Source organism: Delphinus delphis, chromosome 8 (assembly GCF_949987515.2).
Source record: "Delphinus delphis chromosome 8, mDelDel1.2, whole genome shotgun sequence".
Taxonomy (NCBI): Eukaryota; Metazoa; Chordata; class Mammalia; order Artiodactyla; family Delphinidae; genus Delphinus; species Delphinus delphis.
The window spans coordinates 74,913,084-74,938,166 of NC_082690.1; positions in this window are offsets into that span (position 1 = coordinate 74,913,084).

The window sequence follows — 25,083 nt, forward strand, 5'->3', positions numbered from 1 at the left end:
TTTCACTGTATTAATATTTACACTAATGGTGCGAAAGCAATTGTGGGTAGAATTGCTGGGCCCCTAGCACAAATCAAAGTACCAAACTATACTAGTAGTCACTGTATTCTTCACTACCACATGCTCTCATTAAAATGTCCTCATGAAGCTGTAAAAAATATTAATTTCATTAAATCTTGACCCTTGAGTACATGTCTTTTTAAATTCTATATGATACTAATAAAGCACTTTTATTGCATACTACAGTAACAATATTTGTCTGCAGGAAAAGCAGTTGTGTGATTGAGTTGTGAGCTGAACCAGTCACCTTTTTCATAGAACATCATTTTTACTTGAAAGAATGACTAACAAGCTATGACAGATATTGTCCTGCAAAAGAAAAAAGTGAACTTACCACTTCAAATAAGACAACTGATAGGATTTGTTGCTAGTTTCAAGTTTTTAAGCTAAAATTAGAATTTTGGAAAACATTTATCTACCACCGTGAGCTTGAAGGCTTCCCAGTTCTTCCAGACTGAGATAAATGGTATAGGGAGGAAAACCTCTTTTTTCCTCTACCATTTTAAGTTCTCAACTGAGACTTCTGTAACAAAAGACAGATTAACAAGAGGAAAGCATATGAATGTATTTAATACAAGTTTTTATGAGACACACAAGCCTTCATAAGGAAGTAAATGAAGACCTTAAGAAACAATTAAACCTGAGTGTTTTTATGTTAGGTTTGATGAAGAGTGGGAAGCCTTGGGAAGATGTAGTAGGACAAAGGTGAGCTGAATTTAGTAAACCGGGAAACAGCAAGGCCCGATTGTTGGATTCTTCCGGGCAGCCCTGTGCCTTCGGAGATAAGGATGTGCCTTTCCTCTGGGTACAGGGAGGGCACCTATCACATGATGGTTTTATGACCTGCTTCAGGGGAAGGTCAGGAGGTCCTTCCTGAAGGTGGAAGAAATAAGAACAAATCAGTGTTTATTCTCATAGCCTCTGTTGAGCACTGTGGGTTCACCTGTTTGCTGAGAAGCAACAGGTCATAAGCAGACTAACAAAATAGAGAAGAAAAGAAAGAAAGAATCTTCCTTCACCTGCCATTTCTCAGATTTTTCAGCTTGAAATATTCACTGTGCCAAGGTGCCATATCTGGAGGCAGCGTGTTCTGAACCTGGACAGTGGTATAATGACTGATTTTTGACACTGTGTAATGAAATGTGTCAACATTTGGAAGAGCTGCATAATTCAGTGAACTAATATTCCCCACTCACCAAATTGCATAATGCTAATAATATCCATTCAAGGGGCAAGATAAACTACTTGTCATGTTTGGGTTTAGTATTGAAGATTATCTATGTGAGGCCATATTTTCTTCATATACCTCAACCAAAACAACATTTCATAGCAGGCTGAATGCAGAAGCCACTATGATAATCCAGCTATGTTATTCTAAACCAGATAATAGAGATTTGTAAACATGCTAAACAACACCACTCTTGTCACTAAATATTGTTTTGAAAAATATAGTTATTTTCATTAAAAAATGTTATTTCTGTGTGTGGGTTTATTATTCAGTGAATTAATCCAGGACTATAAATGTTTCTCAGTTTTAATTTCTAATATAATAGCTAGCAGTAGATGTAATCCACATAAACAAAAGCTCTCTGGGGTCCTTAATAATTTTTAAGAATGTAAGACCCTCCTGTTTTTTTCTGATTTTGACCCACCGCACCCTGCCCCTATCTGTTCTCAATACATCAGCTGAAGTAATTCTCTCAGGACGTAAATCAGATTGTTATTCCTTTACTCGAAACACTCCCAAGAAGCTTCTCATCTCCCTCAGAATAAAAGCATAAGTCCTTACATTCACCTGCAAAGCCCTACACAGCCTCACATCCCATCACTTACTTCTCTGAAGCATTCCCTACTGCTCCCCCATGGACCCACCTCCAGCCACCCTGGCCTTGCCCTCCTTCCTCACCCTCGTTCTCACACTGGAAGGCACACTTCTGGCTGAGGCTCTTCCTTCTGCCTAAAAAGCTCTTCTCCCCAGTTGGTCCCCTGACTTATTCCCTTGTCTCCTTCAGGTCTGGCCTCAAAAGTCAGTTTCTCAATGAGACTTCTCTGGCCAGCCAATTTAAAGTTGTACAACTCACACTCACGCTCCCAATCCCCTCCCCCTCTTTTATTTTTTTCTTGGCTCTTATCGCCATCTAATATACTATTTTACCAATTTATCTTTATTTTCTTTCTCCCTCTACTAGAATGTAAGCTCCAGGAGGACAGGGATTTTTGTCCGTTTTATTAACTGCTGTATTGTGCCCTGGCACATAGTAGGACCCCAGTAATTATCTGTTGGATTAAAAAATGAATGCAGGGAATTCCCTGGTGGTCCAATGGTTAAGACTTGGTGCTTTCACTGCTGAGGCCCAGGTTCAATTCCTGGTCAGGGAACAAAGATCCCGCAAGCCACACGGCCAAGAAAAAAAAGAAGAATGCAGCATTTACTGGCCAGTCATCTAAGACTGGTGGTTTGCTACAGTTAACCAATGATACAATGCTGGTTTATCCTAATTATTATCTATGAATTATTTTTGCCTTTCTGAGTTAGGAAACTTCTTGCATATCAGTTGTACATATTTAAATGTTTGTTTTTTCACCCACCCTGATGTTTTAAAATTTCAGAGCCTAAGACTATCATATGGTTTTGAGCCCACAGAAGAACCCTGGGTTTGCATAGGGATGAGTCATTTAGTTGAGATACACACATTTACATAGTTTTTAATTGACTTGCATGTTCATCCTTTGCAAAAAGTACATAATTTTGTATATTTCAGAATTGTCAAAGACTAATTCTGCTGTTTGGTAAGTGTGTGGAAACTGCAGAGATATAGTTTAAACTTCTTTTAAAAGATCAAATTATTTCTAAAACAATGCTGTTTTCCTTATTTATGAATTAGTAGATATGGAAACAAGGACAAAATTATGAGTCACTCTCAAAATCTCTTCAATGCACGGCTACATAAACTAATAACATTCATAATAGGAATATTTTAGCTAATGAGAAATCTTGACCATAAATTTTCAAAATCTTACAGAGTTTTATAACAACAGTAACAGCAAGGATTTTTTCAAGTCATGTTTTTGTCTCCATCTCTATCCCAAAGGATGTTGAAAGAACAAAATGTCTTGTGTGGTTTAAGCAGTGCCTTTGGAATGTTTTCTAAAAGCAAACAGCACATTTTTCCCCATGGGTGACTGGAGCAGAGACCACATGAACGTGAATGTAGCCCCAGGTCATTCTTTCATTAGTGTGTGTGTGTCTCCAGTGACCCTCCTGCTGGGAACCCTAATAGGATTTCTTCCCCTTACACCTTTGTCTGCCCTGGCTTCTCACACTGTTCTATGGTGTTTGGTTTAATGAGGCAACTCCTGTGATTAGGGGGGCGGGGTGTGGGGGGGAGCCTTTTTCCTTAAATAGATACAAGGATAGCTGAGGGAATTCAAAATTATGTTCTGTGTTTCTTACCATTATATGTGACTCAGCATTTGATGACAGACCTGAGTATGCTGAACCAGGAAGATGACAGTAGTCACTTAATCTCAGGTCTCAGCCATGGCTGGGCAGGTTGCATGTCACAGAAGAGGCTCCATCTAGCCTTCATAATGTGGAAAGACAGAAGACACTACCTGGGAGTGGAAAGAGGTGGGTGCAGAAAAGCAGAGGAGAAAGTAGGAACACTAACATTTTTCTGATGAAGTAAGAACTTGAAATACAATCTAGTGTCGATGGGATAAGCAATAAAATCTATGTGTAAGATGTCTGAAGTAACCAATTATGAAAATTGGAAGGGTAATAGATGCTGGGAAGGTTAGGGTAGTATAAGTAAGTAAAACCCTCTTCTGCTGTAGAGAAAGGTAATAACAGATACTGCCTAAAATGGATGTATCAAAAATAGAGTTATAAATACATTATTTAAAGATTTAAAGGTGACGGCAAGAAAAATTTAAAACAAATTGTTTAACAAATTAAAAGAGGTTGGTTCTGGGGAGGAGGAGTGGGGTTGAAGAGGACTGGGAAAAGGGAATCTTGTTTTATTATTATGATCTCTTACAGTCTTTGATTTGATAACCAAGTATGTATGTGTAAATATATACGTACATATCTGCTAAGTAATAAAAGTAAAACATTTGAAATTGAGCCACAACTAGTGACTTCTCTGATAGTCCGTGGAGAGGTGGAGCAGTGTCTGGGATGTCCGGCTCGGGTCTGATTCAGTACATCAGCTCCGGCTGTGAGCCTTGTTCAGATGTAAATGCTGCACAGAGGCTTCGAACGGCCTGCACTGATCCTGGTGTCTCAGCCTTGAGGTTGAGATTTGGATGAAAGACAAGTAAAAAAGGCTCATGATAGTAAAGAGCATTACTAAGTACAATCTCAGAAAACTGAGTTATTTGCACATCCTTCGGATGGCCTAGAGAAATGGTCCTATCCTAGTTTGGTTACCTACAGAGAATTATGGACACAAAGTAGCTCTGGGGAGCAGGGAGACCCTTTCTCGGCCTCAGCTCTGTATCAAGTCCCACTTGGGAAAGAGAAATCTTGACTTTATGCTTGCTGCTTATGCTGGAGGTGGAAGAGAAACATAACTCTTCAGAGCTTGTTAGTCCAGAAATTTCCTTATTTTTTCCTGCTGGTGGTTTTAACCACTTGTTCCCAAATGCAGGTCCACGTGCCCTGGGGAGCTTTATTTAAAATGCAGATCCCTGGACATCACCCTGGAGATTCTCATGCTGTAGGTCTTGAGGAGCACTTGGGAATCTGTAGCGATTCTGATGTGCAGCCAGGTGTGAGAACAACTGCTTCAATCCAGTCTAGTTATGTAACCCTCACAAACCACCTGGAGAAATAGAAGATCAAAGTTCAAAGACATTGAGTCATTTTCTCAAAATTGCACTTACAGTGAAGTTAGTATTTTAAGCATATGTGTCTGCTGTGGTGTGCTGGTAAATGTTTAACAGCCAGTTCTACAAAAACAGACCTCCTCCCCTTCAAAAGAGCTCCGATTTGGAGCCCTTGACAAATTTTGGTGGTGTAAATACTCTTCCCATGGCTGACTTCAAGCTACCAACATGATGTCACTGAACTTGGAGGTGGGAAGAGATGCTTAAGAGATCCTAGATATTTTCACCATGTAGACACAACCTTAACATCAAGGACTTACTGTAAAAAATATATTTATCTATTTTAAATATAGCAGTATGTACATGGTAATCCCAAACTCCCAATCTATCCCTCCCTACTGTTGAGATTGGTATAGTGTAGGTCCTAAGAAGTGCTGAGGGAAAGAGACCTGATAACCCTGACCCAAAGTTTCCTTTTTTGTTTAGCAGCATTCAGCTGATCCTGCAGAATCAGTGTTCCTTAGAATCCACTTGGGGACAAGCTGTGCATTTGGGGAAATTCTAGCAAATTGATTAAAGCACAGACTCTGGAGACAGACCACTTGAGTTTGAATCCTGACTCCACCATTAACTAGTTGTGGGTCCTTGGGCAAATATAACCTTCTTGTCTCAGCTTCCTCAGCCATAAAATAGGTATAATAATACAAGCACACCTTGGAGATATTGTGGGCTTGGTTCCATACCACTGCAATAAAGTAAGTCATATGAATATTTTGGTTTCCTAGTGCATAAAAAAGTTATGTTTACACCATACTGTAGTCTATTAAGTGTGCAATAGTATTATGTCTTAAAAAAATGTGTATACCTTGATTTAAAAATACTTTATTGCTAAAAAATGCTAACCATTCTCTGAGCCTTCAGTAAGTTATAGGGGTAATATCAAAACTCAGTGCTCACAGATCACTATAACAAATATAATAATAATGAAAAAGCTTGAAATGTTGTGCGAATTACCAAAATGTGACACAGAGACACAAAGGAAACAAATGCTCTTGGTAAAATGGTGCCGATAGACTTCCTCAACACAGGTTACCCCGAACCTTCAATTTGTAAAAAAATGCAATCTCTTCGAAGTGCACTAAAGTGAAGTGCACTAACATAAGGTCTACCTGTAATACCTATTTCATGTGGTCGTTGCAAAGAGTAAATGAGTGAACGCACATGTAAAGTGCTTAGGGCAATGCCAGGCATCTAAAAAGCGATATGTAAATGCTTTTAGTGTCATGTTATTCTCATACCACTAGGCTTCCAGCCCAATCATTCCAGTCTCCCCAACTCTCAGGTTTCCGGTCAAGCAATCTGGAAGAAGGCAAAGGGATGGGAAGGAAGGGTCTCTTGACATCCTTTTCTGACATCAAAGCATCTCTAGCCACACTAGAGGGATATATGATTTGCCATTTTCTTCCCAGAACCTGCCAACTGGGACTGTGATTTTAGACGTACATGTATTTAAATAAAAATGCCCTTAACTAGAAACCATTTAGATATCCCATGACATTGGTTACAGAGAACTTTTCCCTTGCATTAAAAAGAATACTAGTGAGTTTGTACTAGGCCTCTTCCTTCTGAGTCAGCATCCTCAGGAGCAGGAATTGTCACCCTTCACAGAAGACTGGTTCCAGGTTCCGACCTTCCGTAGCTATCTCACATCCGTCGCTTCTTCCCAGTCAGGTGAAGGGCATGAACCCTTCCATTTTTTTGCCTTCTTGCCAACTTAGCTGATTGTATTCTGCTCAGTAAAGGGGATGGTGGTGAGGTAACAGCATACAGAATTCCATAAGAGTTGGCTTAAGAGAAGCTAGCAGTGACTTCATCCTACTTTTGTGAAAATCTGATTTTATTTGAAAAAGAGTGTGTTGAGGTTAAGAGCATGAAGAAGTTATTCAAAAAATATATATCTAAAAGACCAACAAACAAAAATATTTCTAACCTCACTAGTAATCAAAGAAATGTTAATAAAGTTAAGATGTCATATTTCTTCTATCAGAGCAAAGATTTTTTTTTAATTGTTAAAACCTAGTAGTGGCAAAAGTGAGGAAATAAGCACTTGATTGCACTGTTATTCGGAGTATACAGTCTTTTTGGAATAATATTAGATAATGTGCCTCAAGATTCGAAATGCATATGCACTTTGCCATAGCAATTTGACTTTAGAAATTTATCACAAGAAGGAATTGGACATGTAAACAAAAGTGTATGTTCAGAGAGATTCAGAATGGCTCATAATAATAAAAAACTGGAAAGGATACTAATTATCTATGTAATAGATTGAATGGTTGGTCTTCTTCACCCCAATCTGCACATGTCTTCATTGTAAGCAAAGTTTAGACTTGGCCACGTGGTAAGCTTTGGTCAATGGTACGTGGGCAGAAGTGACATTAAGCCTAAACTTTAAGAGACTTCAAGTGTTTCTGCTTTCCCTCCTGTGTTTTTGTATTCTCCCTAGCATGCCTCAGTTGGCTCTTTGGCCCCAGAAAGAGGATGAGAGACACATGGAGAAGAGCCATCTTTGCCAGCCTATAGATAGAGCAGCTATAGACTGAAGCAGAACAGCCCAGCTGATGCCAGGCTAGCTCAGCCAAACTCCAGCCAACCTGCAGACATGTGATATATGTATGGAATTTATATAGAATATGTATAATTTATATAGAATATGTATATTGCTTAAAATTGTTTTAAGCCACTGAGTTTGGGGATGATTTGTTATGTAGCAGTAGTTAACCAATACAGACCATCAGTAGACTGTAATATGTTATTATATGGTAAACCATACTACAAAACTGTTATAAATGGTGATATGATCTATATTTACTGACATGAAAAGATGTCTATTCAATATTGTTAAGTGAAAGAAAGAAGATTTCAGAACACTATCTAGGCACAATGACACGCACAAACATACATAGATGTAAGAAAGGATGTTTTGCAGTGCTGACTTCTCGGGGGGGCAGTCAGGAATCAGGAAAAAATTGTTTTTCTTTTCTCTATAGTTTTGTTTATTGTTTGATTTTATTTTTCAAAGAGCATCCACCTGTTTTGTAATCGGAACTAGGGTAATGGCAATAAATATCATACGTACTGAGAGAACAAAAAGATGAGCCTTTGTTGAATAAAGAGAAATGCAGTTAGAGAGGAAAAGAGGAGCCCAGATTACATGCAGCCTTGAAAGGTGGCTAGAGTTCAGATTTGATGTATAAAGAATTAGAGGTAGACGTAATAATAGTTAGCATTGATTATTGCTTATGCTAAGTATGCCAGTAAGTGTACTGTCTCACTTGGTCCTCATAGCAATCTTATGAGGTCAGAGTTTTAACTTTTCTTACTTTACAGAAAAAGAAACTGAGGTTCAGAGAGGGTAAATACTTTGCTGTGGCTCACACAGCTTGGATCTGAACCCAAGTCTGTGTCCAGAGCTCATCTTCTCTCCAGTATACACGCTTATTCTCACTGCATGGCTTTGAGTGGAAGGAGGACATGGAGGAGTGACCAGGAAGCACCAGGTATGGAATCCAAATACCCGAGGGACTGTGGGTAAAGGATAAGTAGAGAGTGTTAGAGGATAGGTCACAGAATCAGCCAGAATGAGAGGTCAGATCCTTCCGCTGCAGTTAGGAGCTGAGTAATTGTGCACCAGTTACTTAGGCCCCTCCAGCTCTGGCTCTATCCTTCCATGAAAACATAGAATAAATAATAAATGCCTTCTTCCTGCTCACAGGAATTACTTCAGTGCCTGGCATAGAAGACACCAATAAGTGATTGCTAATATTTTAACATAAGTAAAAGCACTTTGGAAACTGTAAAATGCCAGTCAGATACTAATAGTTGCTATCTGTAATTTGAATGATCACAATAGTTAAAGGAAATTGATCAAGTCGGCTGAGGAGAGATTGGAGTCGCCTGAGAGACGGCTCGCCTGACCTGTGAGTGTCCTGATGGGCTCGGGACGGGCTGGCAGTGGGGATGCCTGTCAGGCAGGGGAGACATTCCAGTGGAAGAATCCACAAGAATTGGCAACTGGCTGGTAACTGAAGATGCATGAATGTGACAAGTTTAAAAGGCTGCCAAGATTTCAAACCTGGAAAAATAGTGATGATCTTGATGAAGAAAGCTTCATTCTCAGTTTGTGGGAAATGTTTGAAAAATCAGGCAAAAACTCTCTGTGAAGGATCTGTTCACTCATTCATTCATTCACAAATACGTATGGAGCAGTTGCCATGTGCCCGGCACTGTAGTGTACTCAAGCAGATTACGGTGTGTGGTAAGGGCGGCGGGGGACAAATATTAATCAAACAAGCACACAAATCAGTGTAAAATATGCCTCTGATACAGGGGGTGATGGAAGCACAGAGCTGGAAAATGTTCCTGAGAAAGTGATGATTCAGCTGAGATCTGAAGGAGAGTAGAAATGTGAACAGAGTTTAGCTCAGGCTGTTACTTTGTAGATGCGCAGATCAGCTGTCCCAGAGGCCATTTACATCTTGGCATGTAAATCAGAGGTTCTCAAACTTGAGTGTGCACTTGAATCATGCTGAGGGCTTCTTAATACACCAGCTTCTGCGCCTTCCCCTCAAAGTTTCTGATTCCGTGGGTCTGGGTGGGGCCTGAACACGTGTGCATATCTAACAAATTCCCAGGTGATGGTGATGCTGCTGATCTGGGGGCCACCCTTTGAGAACCGCGACGGTAAGTGAACAGCCACACCACCTCTTGCCAATTCATAGTTCAAAACATGAGCAACTTCTAACAAATGTTTCCCAGGTTGCTCACCACAAAAATCAATTTCCAAAGTCTTTGGGTTGAAATGTTTTTACACCAGGTTAAGCGTTAACATTACATGTTCAACCTTTCTCTTTACTGAAAAAAAATAAACAAAAAAACACGGCTGTAATCGTAGAATCACCCTGCAGTTAGCTCTGGGTGAACAAATGTCAAAGCCCTGCAAACAACTCTAATGGAATCTTTGAAGGAAGAAGATGAGTGCCTGGCCTCTGAGACCGTCCTGAGAGGCAGAGGGCTGTTTGAGTGCAGAGCCAGACAAGGCACATGCTGGGGGGAGTGGGCTGGTTTGGGATGATCCTGTAATTGACAGCATAGGAGTTGTGTTCCTTGGAGGTTGGGAAAAGGGGAGCCTGCCAGCCACCAGCTACTAATATATTTTAATACTTAACCAAAAAAACAGTCTTTAAGATTACACAAGTCATGCACAACTATGTCACCTTTCTGAAGAAACCAGAGCAGTAAAGATAAGGCCTCTCCAACACTGATTCTTCTCTCCCTTTCCCCAGAACTAATTTATATTGTCAATTTGGCATTTATGTTGCCAGGCTCTCTTCTATACAGTTTCTATGGGAACAATTGATTACTGTTTCCTGTGATGGTATCATACTCTCTTGTTTCACAACTTATCCTTTTTTCACCCATGGGTATGTGCTATGGATTTTTCCATGTCAGTACATATCTCCACCAGACTCTTCTTAATTTTTGCATATTACTGCATAACAGAACAAATGAGGTTTATTTATAGACCAGCATTGAAGTGGCTTCCTCTCCTTCCATTTTTTGTTGTTGTTTTGTCTTGTTTTTCAATGATGACAAACAGTGCCCGAGTCACCATTCTTTATGTGCCTCCCTATAGGCAGGTGTGGGTGTTCCTCTAAGGGACAGATTGGGAAAGAGAACCACTGAGTCCCAGTATTTGAAGGTTTTTTTTAACCTTTTAACAGATATTGCCAAACTGCCTCCCCCTCCCACTAACAGGGTCACTGCTTTTCCCTTCAGCAGGCTGCTCATGTCACCAGGTCTCACACAGTCCCATGAAAGCAGCTCTTCTAGCTTCTGCCTGTCCTGGAGGGCTCAGACCCGAGTCTGTGGGACTGGGCTGAGGATCTAGAGCTGAGCAGACACACACCCCCTCACCTCCCCAACCCCGTTTTTCCCCTTCAACTCCAGCCACATTTCAGGATTAGGAAGCCCAGCTCATCCATTCATCACATGGATAGCTGAATCCCATTTTTAGACTTTAGCTGAGACTTCTAGTGTACCTGACAGATAAAGGTGTCCCAGAAATTTCACTATTGCTGAGCCTGCACTTCAGAAAGAATCATTTTCACTGGGCCTGAGAGATAGCCCAGCGGTTCTCATTCATTCTCAGGACTTAGCCCTTGTGGCCCCAAAGACTTCCTGGCCTCCCTCCTCCAGGCAAGTCGAGAGCTCTTTTTGATCTTCAGACAGAGGCCTGCGGCGGATCTGACTCCTGTCTGATTCGGTTGCAGCTATTTATAGTGCTGCTGCACCCATCAGACTGGCTGAATCTTGAGAATAGATGATCCTGCCTGCCTTTAAATTCCCAGTTCACTGCCTGGCGCTTTTAGGCACACAGAAAATGTTTGTCCAGTGATTGAATGAGGCAATGAGACATTGAGACCTTCTGGAAAGCGGAACTATCACTAGCAGATGGGTTCAAGCACAAACCGGCTTGGCAAGGCAGGTAACATGGAGGCCTCTCAGCGCGCGCCCTGGGTGATGTTTGTCCCTTTCTCGAGGCTGTGTGCTTGTGACAACAAAGACTCCTCCCTGCTTACTACTGTATCCCCATACCTAGAACAGAGCTTGGGACAGATGGGCCCTCCATCCGTATTTACTGAACAAATGAACGAACTCCAGGTATATTTCCATCTGTCTTCTCTTTAGAGACACTAACTAGCTTGATTTTCTGGTTTTCTTCCCCTCCTGGATAGGAGGGCATGGAGCTAATATTTCTTCCCCCATCCTAACATGATGGTGTATTGCAGATGCATTTTTGCAGATGTAAGCTTGAACCTCAATGTAGGTAAACCAGAAGTACACCCCGGAGAGCTGTCAACCAGAGTCATGGTAAGCTGTCACCCAGAGTCACAGTGAGCCGTCACCCAGAGTCACAGTGAGCCGTAACCCAGAGTCACAGTGAGCCGTCACCCAGAGTCACAGTGAGCCATCACCCAGAGTCACAGTGAGCCATAACCCAGAGTCACAGTGAGCTGTCACCCAGAGTCACCGTGAGCCATCACCCAGAGTCACAGTGAGCCGTAACCCAGAGTCACCGTGAGCCATCACCCAGAGTCACAGTGAGCTGTAACCCAGAGTCACAGTGAGCTGTAACCCAGAGTCACAGTGAGCCGTCACCCAGAGCCACAGTGCTACAGATGGGCTGAGGGCAGATGAGAATTTGGTCACTGAACTGAAACTGTAGGGCAGAAGGTAGAGGGTATTATGCTATATATATATATTTTTTTTTTGATGTGCTTTTGTAAGAAGTGGCCCATGTACCCAGAGAATGATGAAGATAATGTAAAAATCACTACAGATCCTGCACTCCTAAGGCAGCCACTGTTAACATGATGATGAACATCCTTGCAGGAATGTGTCTAGGCACATGCACGCCCGTGTGTGTGCGTGTGTTAGGTTATGTTTAGCTAACAATGACGAACAACCAAAATAACGATGATGGAAACGTGATAGCAGCTCATTTCTCTCTCACCTGCAAGTCTGGGTGGGTGGTTGGGGACTGGCAAGGTTCTCCCTGGTGTCAGTCATCCAGTCTTATGCTATCTTGTCATTATATTGTATATGGCCTCCACCTCATGGTCCAAAGGACAGCATCTGCATTCTAGAAAGCAGAAGGAGGAAGGAACAAAAGACAGAGAGGTTGAGAGAGAGAGAGAGAAATGCCAAAGGAATACACAATATTTCTGCTTATATCCAATTGGCCGGAACTAAGGTACATGGCCATACCCAGCTGCAGGGGACTTTGGGAAATGTAGTCCTTGTTATAGCAGCCATGTGCCCAACTAGAAATCCTGTTACCATGGAAGAATGGAGAAATGGATATCCAGGGGTATCTGGCAGTCTCTGTCATAATGTTTATGCAACATTACTTAACAGGATCACAGAGACGGTAGAATATAGATTACAGGCTCTGAAGATGACTGTGGGCTGAAATCTGGCTTCACCACTTACTTTTCAGTTTACTTGTTTATAAATTAGGGATCATAACAGAATAAACCTATTTCATAGGACCAATGTGAGGATTGAATGAGCTAATGTATGTAAAAGGGCTTAGCATGGTACCTGACAGTAAGCTCTCAGCACGAGTTATTAATTAATCTCCTGCTTTTTCTCTTTAACGCTCACCAATATAATATGGATAAGGTTCTGTGTCATCACCTGTGAATCTCCTTATATTATCCTTTTCAGTAGCTGCACAGGATTTCATTATGTGGCGAGAACATAATTTATTTAACTAGTCCCTCGTTGATCACCATCTTAGGTTGTTCTTAATTTTTTGCCTTTATCAACAGTTCCTGGATCCACATCATTTTGTACGTGCATGAATATCTCCTTAAAGTAAATTCCTAGATGTGGGATAGATGGGTCAAACTTAACGCATATTTTAAATGTATTGACATATCGCCAAATGTGGGTATCATTAACAGGTGATTTCTGAGGACACTGGAGTATTCCATTTTGACCACAAGTTTTTGAGCACCTACTACATGCTGAGCCTTTTGCTAGTTGCTACAGAGAGCCCAGAGGTAAATAAAGCATGCCCTGCCATCGGCAAGGAAGTAACCAATCAGGATTTGTGGATGGGAAATTCAGGATGCTACGAGTGCTGGTGACCCAGGGCTTGAGAAGGTCTCCCTAGGGAAGTGCTATTTCACCTTGAACCTGAGGCCCAAAACATGTGTGGGTGTGGTGGGAAGGGGAGAGTTGGAGAAGGAGAGCATGTTCTAGTGGAGAAGGAATGTGGGTTGAACAGTATAATGTAGAGGTGAAAAGCATGCATTCTACAGCTAGAGTGTCTTGGTCCAAGTCATGGCTCAGCCACTTATCACCTGAGAAAGACCTCTATGCCTCAGTTTCCTCATCTTTACAATAGAGATGATAGTAATAGTAGGGTGGTTACGAAGATTGAATAAGTAATGCACAGAAGTACTTAGAAGAGCTCCTGGCTGATAGAAAGCACACTGTGTCCGTTATTATTAATACTTTCATCCCACCTTTGCTTAGAAGTCTTAACCCAAGACTGTGAGAGTTCCAACAGTCAGCACCAAAGCCCCCTCTTCATTTTCCCCAATGTTGAACTCATCCATTCAACAAATATTACTGAACACCTCTAAGGGAGATGGTGTAAGCAAAATACTCCCAGACACAGGCTTCAAGGAACAAACTGTTTGGTGGTGAAGATATTTTAAATGAAAAATCCCATACAAACAGAAGCCCAGTTAGCTACAAAGCAATCTGTGCTGTTTCGAGAAGCACGGGGTGATCTGTAAGAGCCTGTCAGGGGCTTTTCCAGTGAGGATGTGACAAAATGACAAAGAAACCAAGACCAGGGGGTTGGGGAGGCTTCAGCCAAGTGGAGGGGTGAGGGGAGAGAATAGACCAGGCAGAGGGAGAGCTTATGGAAAGACCTTGAGGAGTGATGTCTAGCACATCAGAGGAAATAAGTAATTTTTTATTATTAAAAATTATAAGTAATTTATAATAATTATTATAAATAATTATAATACTTATTATAATTATTTATAGGGGGAGGGTGGGGTGGAGGGAGTGAGGGTAATGGGCAGAGCGAGTGGGGGGAGAGGTCAAGGGTGAAGTGCAGAAGTAATCAGGGCTGGGTCACATGGGGTCTCCAGCTCTCAGAGGCGATCCCTGGACTCTAACGGTGAGTATGGAGACTGAGTCCCCTCACGAACAAGTTTGTAGCCCCTCCAAGGTCTTAATTCCTGCCAGCCGAAAGGTACCTCCTGTCCAGTAGTTCCTCAAAACTTTTCTTGCCCTTGGCTCCCAAAGAATCCTGAGACTCAGCAGAAAAGTTCTCCACACCAGCACTTTTTCAGGAAAAAAAAAGAGCATTTAATGAACACCTATTATGGGCCAAGGAATGCCCTGAGCCTTTTACCCATCTTACCTCATTTACTGCCCAACAATCTGCGAGATAAGTAGTATTACCACGAAAACAGAGACTCAGCGTAAGTAACTTGTCCGAAGTCACACAGCTATCAAACAGTAGAGTCAGGTTTCTGAAGGCAAAGTCATGATTATTGACTCTATGTTGCTGTGACCATGAGGCAGGCATGGCCTGTTTCACACCAGCTTCTTAGAGTCTCAGGAAGCCACTTCCCTGTGCAGTGTGATACATTTTCAGGCAGCAGTGAGCTGAAAATTACAGAAACCTCTCTTCAACCAATTGTAGAGTTCATTAAGCTGCAGGGAGCTCTTACTATCTTCAGATATTTCAAGGCAGCTCTCTGCTCCAGGAATAAAGGAAAGAACAAATACCAATCCCCAAAAAGGTGAATGAAAGCCTTTGCTAACTAAATACTGCAGATGAGCATCTTCCTCATTTGGCTACAATTACCTCAGTCCCAAGTTACATCATTGCTAGTGAAATGATGAACAAAAAATGGTAATGGCACCGATGGTAAATTAAATGGAAGTAAAAGGAGCTCAGTGTACTGTTCAATTTCCCACTTGGAAAATTTCCTAAGTTGTGTTCTTCAGCTTCCCACCAGGAATTTTCACATGTAAATAAATATGCCTGATTGAAACTGCAAACCCAGACCTCTGTGCGAGGCTAACACTGAACTGGAAGCCTGGGATTGCTTCTCTCCATCCCAAGGCTAATGTCAGTGAAGATTTATTTTCCCCTTGTGAAATGTTCTAATGAATTATGTAAATAGAGACAAACACCTTATAGGACTGACCTCTGCCATGGAAGGTGACATCCTCCTGCCCTAGCCAAACCACGTGGAACACTGGATTTAAAGAAGAATCAGGACTTCATGACAACTCAGATGCTTGTGGTGTCTGGGTTCTCGCCACCACAAATCAACACCACCCACCAAGAGAAATTACCAACAGGTGTGACAAGGAATGGGCATGACAGCTGGGGTCCAGTTCAAGTCATCAGCAGATTCCTATCTCGTTAGAAGCCCCTTATTAGGGTTTTAGGCATAATTGTTAGTTTTTCTAATAGGACAACCTACAAGAAGAGTAAAAGCCCTGGGTTTAAAACTCAGCTCCTCCTCTTACTAACTGTGGGATTTGGGACATGTTACGCAAAAATCTTTCTGAGCATCCATTTCCTCATCTTTAAGGTAAGGGTCATAATAGCACCTATTTATTTTTACTTATTTATTTTACATCTTTTTTGGAGTATAATTGCTTTACAATGGTGTGTTAGTTTCTGCTTTATAACAAAGTGAATCAGTTATACATATGTTCCCATATCTCTTCCCTCTTGCATCTCCCTCCCTAATAGCACCTATTTATGATGTGGATTTGAGAATTAGAAAGAGAATGCATGTTGCACAGAGCCTGACCCAGACTGATTGCTCAAGAAATGGGATCTGTTCTTATCATTATTTGCCTCAAATGAAAGGTTGATTCCATTTCAGGATGAATATAAATTGGGTGTTAGACTCTGACTTTTTAACATAACTTGAGACCCTTTTGGTCTTGAAGTTAGATGTATTTCAGGTTGTACAAAATTAAACTGTTTTTTAAAAAATTACTTATCTGACACTTATTAGCAATGTAACTTGGAGCAAATCCTACCTTCACTGGGTCTTAGTTTCCTTGTTGGTTTAAATGAAATAATTGAAGCTAAAACTATAAAGCTCTTAGAAGAAAACGAAGGAGTGAATTTTCATGACCTAGGATTAGGCGATGATTTCTGAGATATGACCAAAAGTGTACAAGCGATAAAGGAGAAAGTTGACAAGTTGGACTATATCTGAATTGAAAACTTTTGTGCTTCAAAGGACACCATCAAGAAAGTGAAAGGACAACCCACAGAATGGTAGAAATATTTGCAAATTATATATATCAGATAAGAGGTGTGAATCCAGAATATATAAAGAACACTTACAATTCAACAACAAAAAGATGGGCAACCCAATTTAAAAATGGGCAGAAGACATTTGTATGGTCAGGCCATTCAAGATGGCTGTTCTCTTGCTCTCTGTACATCCCCTGCTTGACCAGTCCCGCTTCGCTCACATGACTATCCAATTCTCTTAATTATAGAGCTTAATTAGTCCCTGGTAACTAATGATGAGCCCACCTGATGTCAATTCCCCCCGTAAATGGTAGCCTCCTTCTCCCCCAGTAGCGAAGACTGCTGCCATTCCTGCCCATGGTCTGCCACACACAGTGGGGTGTCCCTCCAGGACCATTTGTGTAAGATCCCCTGTCCCATGAACCACTGATGTTTCTGTTGCTGTCTCCAGGCTCTTTATTTGGTCTCAAGGCTCGGCAACTACTAAGGCGTGAAGGCCTGTGGAGTGCAGCCCAACAACATTTCTCCAAAGAAGTATACAGATGGCCAATACAAAAGCATATGAAAAGATGCTCAACATCATTAGCCATCAGGGAAATACAAATGAAAACCATAATGAGACAGCACTTTATACCCACCAGAATGACTATAATAAAAAAGACAATAACAAGTGTTGGTGAAGATGTGGAGAAATTGGAACCTTCGTACATTGCTAGTGTTAATGTAAAATGGTACAGACACTTTTGGAAAAGTCTGGCAGTTCCTCAAAGGATAAACATAGAGTTACCGTAAGACCCAGCAGTTCCAATCCTGGTACCTAAGAGAAATGAAAAAGTATGTCCACACAAAAACTTGTACATGGATATTCACAGCAGCAATATTCATAATAGCCAAAAAGTGGAAACAACCAAATGCCCATTGACTGATGATGAATCTTGAAAACATTAGGCTAAGTGAAAGTCAGTCATAAAAGACTACATATTATATGATTCTATTTTTATCAAATGTTTAGAATAGGCAAATCTATAGAGACAAGTAGATTAGTAGTTGCCTAAGGCTGGGGGTGCTGGGGGGGTGGGCAGGGAGGAACTGGGAAATGACTGCTCCTGGGTACAATTTTTGTGGGGTGGGGTGATGAAAATGATTCAAAATTAGATTATGGTGATGGTTGGTCAACTCTGAAAATACACTAAAAACCGTTGAATTATACACTTTAAAAACTAAATGGCCTGGACAAGATGATTTGTTTGGATCTTGCCCGATTTAACATTTTCTGGACGAGAAGCACATCTTGGAATGGAGCCAGGCCCTACTGGAAAAGAATGACCCTGCCCATGTAAGTGCACCAAGAAGGGAGAAGAGGTGGATAACTTCGCCTGTGCACGGTGACAGGATCCCATCCCTGGACCATAAACATTAGCTAATTCACAAGTTATCTGCTGCATATGCAAATTGGTGGTCACATGCTCAATAACCACTAATGCTTGATAGGATACTTGCCACATGCCTGGTCCTAAGCGCTTTCCATGGATCTCATTTAATCCTCACAACAGCCCTATTAAGCTTCAGATGAGAAACTGAGGATCGGAGGGTTACAAACACAGGAAGTTGAGGGATCAGAAGCAAATACAGTTTGACCAGTGGCCCAAGGCCTGTGGTCCTAACCTCTCTCCATCCTGCCCAGCTTTCTCTCTACATCCCCCTGGGTGTAAGGAAAACGCGTGCTTCATCAGCAGTGAGCAAATAACTGAGTTTAAAATAACCTTATCATTTCTTGCTACAGTTCTTAAGAGCATTTCATTTTTTAAAAGCCCTGAATTCAGCTTTCTCGCTGCTCTGGCAGGTACTGCTGTTTGCTTTGCAAGACACACACTCCCGGCTTCCCAAGGCTAGATGTGCACCGCTTATCTAAACCAGGCTGACTGTTCTCTCTTCTTTTTCCTTTGCAAATGTCTGTAATCCAGCAGCTTCCTGGCAGGCTCCAGGAGCTCCGGATTGCTCTACACCTGGGAAGTTTGCTACGGAAGCCTTAAAGGAGCCAGATTTTGAAGCGCCTGCCATTTGTTTTTCCTCTTACCTCCAGCCATAATGCTTTATTTGCACCCTAGTGATTGTACCACCGCCAGCGATTCCTCCACCATAAACAAGAAAATGAGTGGGAATGAGGAGAGCGGTAGGAGACGTAAGTTGTGCTGCCGGCCTTTGCCCCAGCTATCCTGACATCAGAGCCTGGGCTGCAGGGCGCTTGCCTCTAGCCCGACTCTCCCTGCTCACACAGGTGGCCCAGCTCTTATGCTGCTATCAAGCGGGGCCCAGGCCAAAGCTCAAACCCAACAGAGGCTGCACAGAAAGACCTGAATGTCTGCTTATAACTGAGAAACACCTCTCAGTCCAGCTTTGGAGCTTGCCATGGATATATGGAAGGCTGGTGCCCAGGTCTCGGAAAGAACTGCCAGGCTCCATGCAAGCATTTGGGCCTCCACCACGTGGACAGCCCCACAGGTGAGGCGAGGCTGCCATCCTGCCCAGATCCCCGCCCTCATCCCTGCGCAGCCGCGAGCTAGGAGCGCTCGCCGGTTGCCGGGGCTCAGTGGACTGCCATGGGCACCAGAGGCCCCTTCGGAATGATGCTTCCTTTTCAGATAACTAGTGCTTGTGTGAACGAATTGCCAAGGTCTGTGTTTTATAAAAATTCCCAAACCTGAAAACCAGAGTTGTATGATGACCGCACCTGGAGTATCAAAACTGCCCGGAGCGCTGGATCCCTGCCCCTCCACATACCCCACTTCCAGTGAGGGCCCCCTGGGGATGCTGAGCCCAACCCTGGGATTCCCTGTCTACCACAGATCTAGGGGTGGTGGAGAGTCCCAGGGCCATGCTTGGGCTACCTTCCTGCATCGCCTGATCTCCCAGGGTCAGATTTACTTCTCCAATGAATGTTCCTTTCTTCTTTAGCAAGGAAGCCTGAAGAGTAAGTAGAGCCTGACTGGGCACAGAGCCAGATCCAAGGACAAATCTACTGTCTCCAGTCCCTGCAAGGAGGGCCAAGAAAGCAGCGATAAACTTAAGGGGATGGCGATCATTCTATTTTCCAGGACTCCATGGAGGTAAGGTAACAGGCATGCTCTGATAAACCGCCTAAAGTGGGTGCAGGTGGTGAGACCTTCCAAAAGCACTGCCTGAGTAACAACAGGTAAGTGCTGCCTTCTGAGCTGGAAGGGTCGGTGGGAAGAAAAGTCTGGGCCAGAGCTGCTTGGGTCAGGAAGGAGAGAGATGGAGACCTGCTCTCCGTGCTCTCCGTCTCAGCCATTTCCTGCACGGCTCAGGCTCTTCTCTAAACGACTAAAGAATGTCTGATTGAAGAGGTGTCTAATTATCAGGCTCCCAGGATCCCCCAGGCCTGGTCTGGCTGTGTGGCTGGTCCCCACCCCCTGCTCCCAGCCCTTTTGCAGGCCTCCCTTTCTGCATGTGGAGAAGGTGGGGCTGGCCCACATGGGTCTCTCAGGGTCGGGCCTGTGGGGTCAGCCTGAGTCTGTGCTGTGATTCACTCTGAAACCCAGGTTGAGTAATAGAATCTGAAGCTCTTCCTGTAATTTTCATGATGGTTCCCTTGGGTTTGTTTATCCGTCTCAGTCTCCCTGATTCTGGCCTGAATCTGAATCTAGGCCACACAGTGTGATGATCAAAGCAAATGGTGCAAGACAATTGCTTAGATTTGCTGTTTGCTTCAAATCTGGATTACAGTTGCCCTTCTAAGTAAGCCTCTGTGAGCACAGGATTTAAAAACTCACAGGTGTCAAGGTCCTTAAAAATCACCAGTCCTTCCCAATTGGTCCTGTGACTCCCTTTCTACAAAAAAAAAATATTTTATAATACCCTCTTTGCTAACCTGAAGTGCAACTCATAAATAATATAAGCCACCTGTATACGTAATTTTTAAAAATCATTATTATATCCTTATTATATTATATAATAACGATCCATGGCCCAATGTGGATGAACCTCAAGAAACGTGCTAAGTGAAAGAAGAGAAACACAAAAGGCTTTATATATATTGTATGATCCTGTTTATGTGACATTTCTAGAAAAGACAAATCTGCAGAGACAGTAAACATATCAGTGGTTGCCTGGAGCTGGGGGTGGGCATGAGAATTGACTGCAAACAGACCCGAGGGGGCATTGAAGGAGGATGGAAATGTTCTGAAATTGCCTTGTGGTCATGGTCACCCAGCTTGTCAATTCTACCAAATCACTGAATTGATGAAAACCCTATCTGCATTGGACACTTTTAAAGCGAGTGAATTTTATATTATGTAAATCACAACTATTTTTTTCTTTCTTATTGAAATATAGATGATTTATAATATTGTGTTAGTTTTGGAAATCACAACTATTTTTTTAAATGTACTTTATCCTTGATTTACATGGTAACTCAATTTTTTAAAAATTCAGTGTGTGTATACTGGTTGTGAAAAAAACAAATTGTGTTCACATTTAAAGCAGAGCTAGATTCCAGAGTCAGAGAACTATGAACAAGTTCTTCATCTACATGAGTATCCAGTAGGACACATGACAGTTGTGTGGGGTAATTCTTCACTGTGAGAGATTGTCCTGGATACTGTAGGATATCTAACATTCTTGTCCCCTGCCTACTAAATTCCAGAAGCAGCCTCTAATCATTGTAACACTGAAAAATGCCCCTATAGAAGTCCAGATCACCCCCTAGGAAGTGGCTTCACCCCCACTGAGAATCCCCGATGTTGTCCAGCATCACATGGGGAGACTGAGGCCAAGTGAGGGGCAGAGACTTGCCTGGGGGCAGAGAGTGAGCTGGTGCTTAGCTGAAGTCAACCCAGACATCCTAAATGAGACTTCAGAGCTCTTTGGCCTATACCAGGCCTTTTCACTCTTGCTTGTCTTTCTCTCCCAACTTCGCTGTCATTCTGGTACCTAACATGTAAACAGCTTCATCTCATTCAGAGCTATGGAAAAGGCAGACAGGGGGGCAGAGCTTGTCACTATTATGCTAGCTCATGAAATTCACCCACAGGGAATCCAAGCAATGGGGACAGCTGGTTCTGAGTCCCGAACATGAAGCCTCGGTGAGTGTGTGAGCCCAGGAATATCAAACATCCACTGTACAGACTGCTGTTCCCATCCCCTCCCATGGTAGATATTGCTAATCACTGATGACGTGCTTGCTCTCTGAGATTGAACGCAGACTCTGCCTCTTTCTCAAGGCAGCCATTGTCAATTACCTGAAACTTGCAGAAGAGATAAATCAAGTTACTGTCCTAGGGGTGCTGTGTCTAAAGAAAGGAAACAGGCTGGGTGCAGACCTGAAACAAAGAGCCACCGTTAATCCAAGAAGTTCAATGCAGGGGCGGAGGAGAAGGCTTCTGGGCGTGATGAACAAAGGAACAGACCAAACTGAGAGACCAGGCAAGGGCACTGGAAACAGCGCTTCAGGCTTTGGTTGAGACAGATGGGTCCTAAGAGAACAGATGCTCAGTAACTGCTTGACGAATGACCACTGAGAGAGGAACAGGGACTGTCTGCCCTGGCTTCATAGCAACCTCTTGGTCAGAGCCCAAGGAGGTGTGTGCTGCTCCCCAAAGTGAGGCTGGAATCCGGAGGCCTCTGAAGCTGATCTCATGGGCTAGACTCTCTGGAGGGTCTTTGCCCCTTATTAGATGTAATTCATCCGGGGCCCAAGGAGTTCCCCAGCACAGCTGGAGGCGATCCCAAGAACAGGTTCCTCTTAAAGGCAACCAGAGAGACTCACGCAATGTCTAAAATTTGGAGAGTAGAGTCTAGTAGCCAAGTGCATGGGCTTTGGAGGCAGACAGACCTGGGTTTGGATCCCAGTGTTGCCAATTACTAGCTTTGGGATCTCAAATTGCTTGACTTCTTGGAGGTCATTTTTCTCTTCTCTCCGTGGGACCTAATTCACAGAGTTTTGTGAGGGTTAAGTGAATAGACATTCATTTGGCTTTTCAATGTCCATTCATCTCTCTCACTGTTTAAAAGTAGCCATGCAGTTTAGTTAGGATGGCCTGCATCCTAGGTTCCAGGGATAGACCATCACTGATCTACCCATTCAGGATAATACCAGCCCTGTTGCTACACTGATTGGTTCAGGGATGAGTTACTTAGGCTATGCCAACCAACATGTGGTTTTCTCTTGGTTAGTTCAGTTTAGTTCTGTTAGAATAAATCCAGAAGTGTTGTTTGATGGTAGGAGGAGGTCTCTCTCCTTCTCTCTCTTTCTCTCTTTCTCCTCCTGGATATGAGTGAGGGATTGTGTGTCCTCAGCTTCTGCCAGAAGTCATTTCGCATCCAAGTCATTTCGCAGTCCAGCCTGAGGAAAGCAAACACATGGAATAGGGCAGAGCCGAGTCACAGAGAAACCAAGCCAGACCCCTGATCAAACTTTACCTGACCCAGTCTGATCTGTCCCTGAACTTTTTTTTTTTTTTTTTTTTGCGGTACGCGGGCCTCTCACTGTTGTGGCCTCTCCCGTTGCGGAGCACAGGCTCCGGACGTGCAGGCTCAGCGGCCATGGCTCACGGGCCCAGCCGCTCCGCGGCATGTGGGATCTTCCCGGACCGGGGCACGAACCCGTGTCCCCTGCATCGGCAGGCGGACTCTCAACCACTGCGCCACCAGGGAAGCCCTGTCCCTGAACTTTTAAAGCAAAATTTGGGTTGGAATTCCTGTTACATTTAAGTACTCAACAAATGGTAGCAGTCAATACTATTAGTATTATGATCAAAAGGATTACTAAATAAAGCCCAAAAAAGGGTTTGACATTTTCATTACAAGATACAGTACAATTTTCCCAGTGGTATTCATTTATTTCACAAATTCATCAAACAAATTAATTCAACAAATAATGATTGAGTTCCTACTATGTGTCCCGCTTGGTGCTAGGTGCGAGGTTAGAGTGATGAGCAAGAGAGGCTTGGTACTGCCAAATGCTCAGATCCCAGCCCCACCCCTCGGAGAGGTCTCCTTGCTGAGCTGGAAGGGAGGCTGCTTGTTCACAAATGTGTGTATATTTAAAAGGAAAGCCTTGCAAAATGGTCACACATGTAGAAGCTCTACATCAAAGTCAAGTGGTTCTCAGCGTGAAGATGGCAGGATTTACTCTTATCTCTTCCTGCCTTCACACACTCCACTTCAGCCAGGTATACCCTCCTCACCTTCCTCTGCCTTCAAGGCCCCACCGGAAACTCTATAAGAGGCTTCCTGGCTGATGTAGATGCTTGCTTTCCTCCTCCTGGGACCTCACATCTGTTTCTCTTTACATCTCACCCTGCTCTAATCTTGTAGTCACTCCGGGTCTCCTAGCTGCCAGCTGCCCACTCTTCTAGGTGATCGTCGCCTTGCCTTGCCCTCCAGGCCCTGAACTCTTAGTTTGCATTTACCACCATGATTTCCAACCTACTGCTCTGTCCCAAGGGCCTGCTGTAAACCTGCTGATGGTCCCACTTGCCCAGAGGTGTTTATAGGTGGTTTAGAGGTGATTTATCTGAAGATAATTCAATTCCTATGTTTGTTTGTTTGTTTAAGATTTTTTGATGTGGACCTTTTTTTTTTTTTTTTGGCTGCATTGGGTCTTCGTTGCTGCGCGTGGGCTTTCTCTAGTTACGGCAAGTGGGGGCTACTCTTCGTTGCGGTGCACAGGCTTCTCATTGCAGTGGCTTCTCTTATTGCAGAGCATGGACTCTAGGCACACGGGCTTCAGTAGTTGCGGCGCGCGGGCTCATTAGTTGTGGCACACGGGCTTAGTTGCTCCGCAGCATGTGGGATCTTCCCGGGCCAGGGCTCAAACCCGTGTCCCCTGCATTGGCAGGTGGATTCTTAACCACTGCGCCACCAGGGAAGCCCCTGGACCATTTTTTTTTAAGTCTTTATTGAATTTGTTACAGTATTGCTTCTGTTTTATGTTTTGGTTTCTTGGCGGGGAGGTATGTGGGATCTTAGCTCCCTGACCAGGGATCGAACCCACACCCCCTGCATTGGAAGGCAAAGTCTTAACCACTGGACTGCCAGGGAAGTCCCCTCAATTCCTGTGTTTTTGTACCTAAATTCCTGACTTCTAGTTCCTGGCTCCTGGCCTTGATTTGCCTGGTGCCTAAATAAATTCCTACCATTAACTAAGGAACTAGTGCCTGGTCCTAACTCAAAAGTTACATTGTAAAAAGGCGAGGGGGGAAATGCTACACTGCTATCCCATCTTCCCCAGCACTGCTTTTCCTTTTATGATATCAATATATTTTTAAAGCAAAAAAGTAGCACATGCT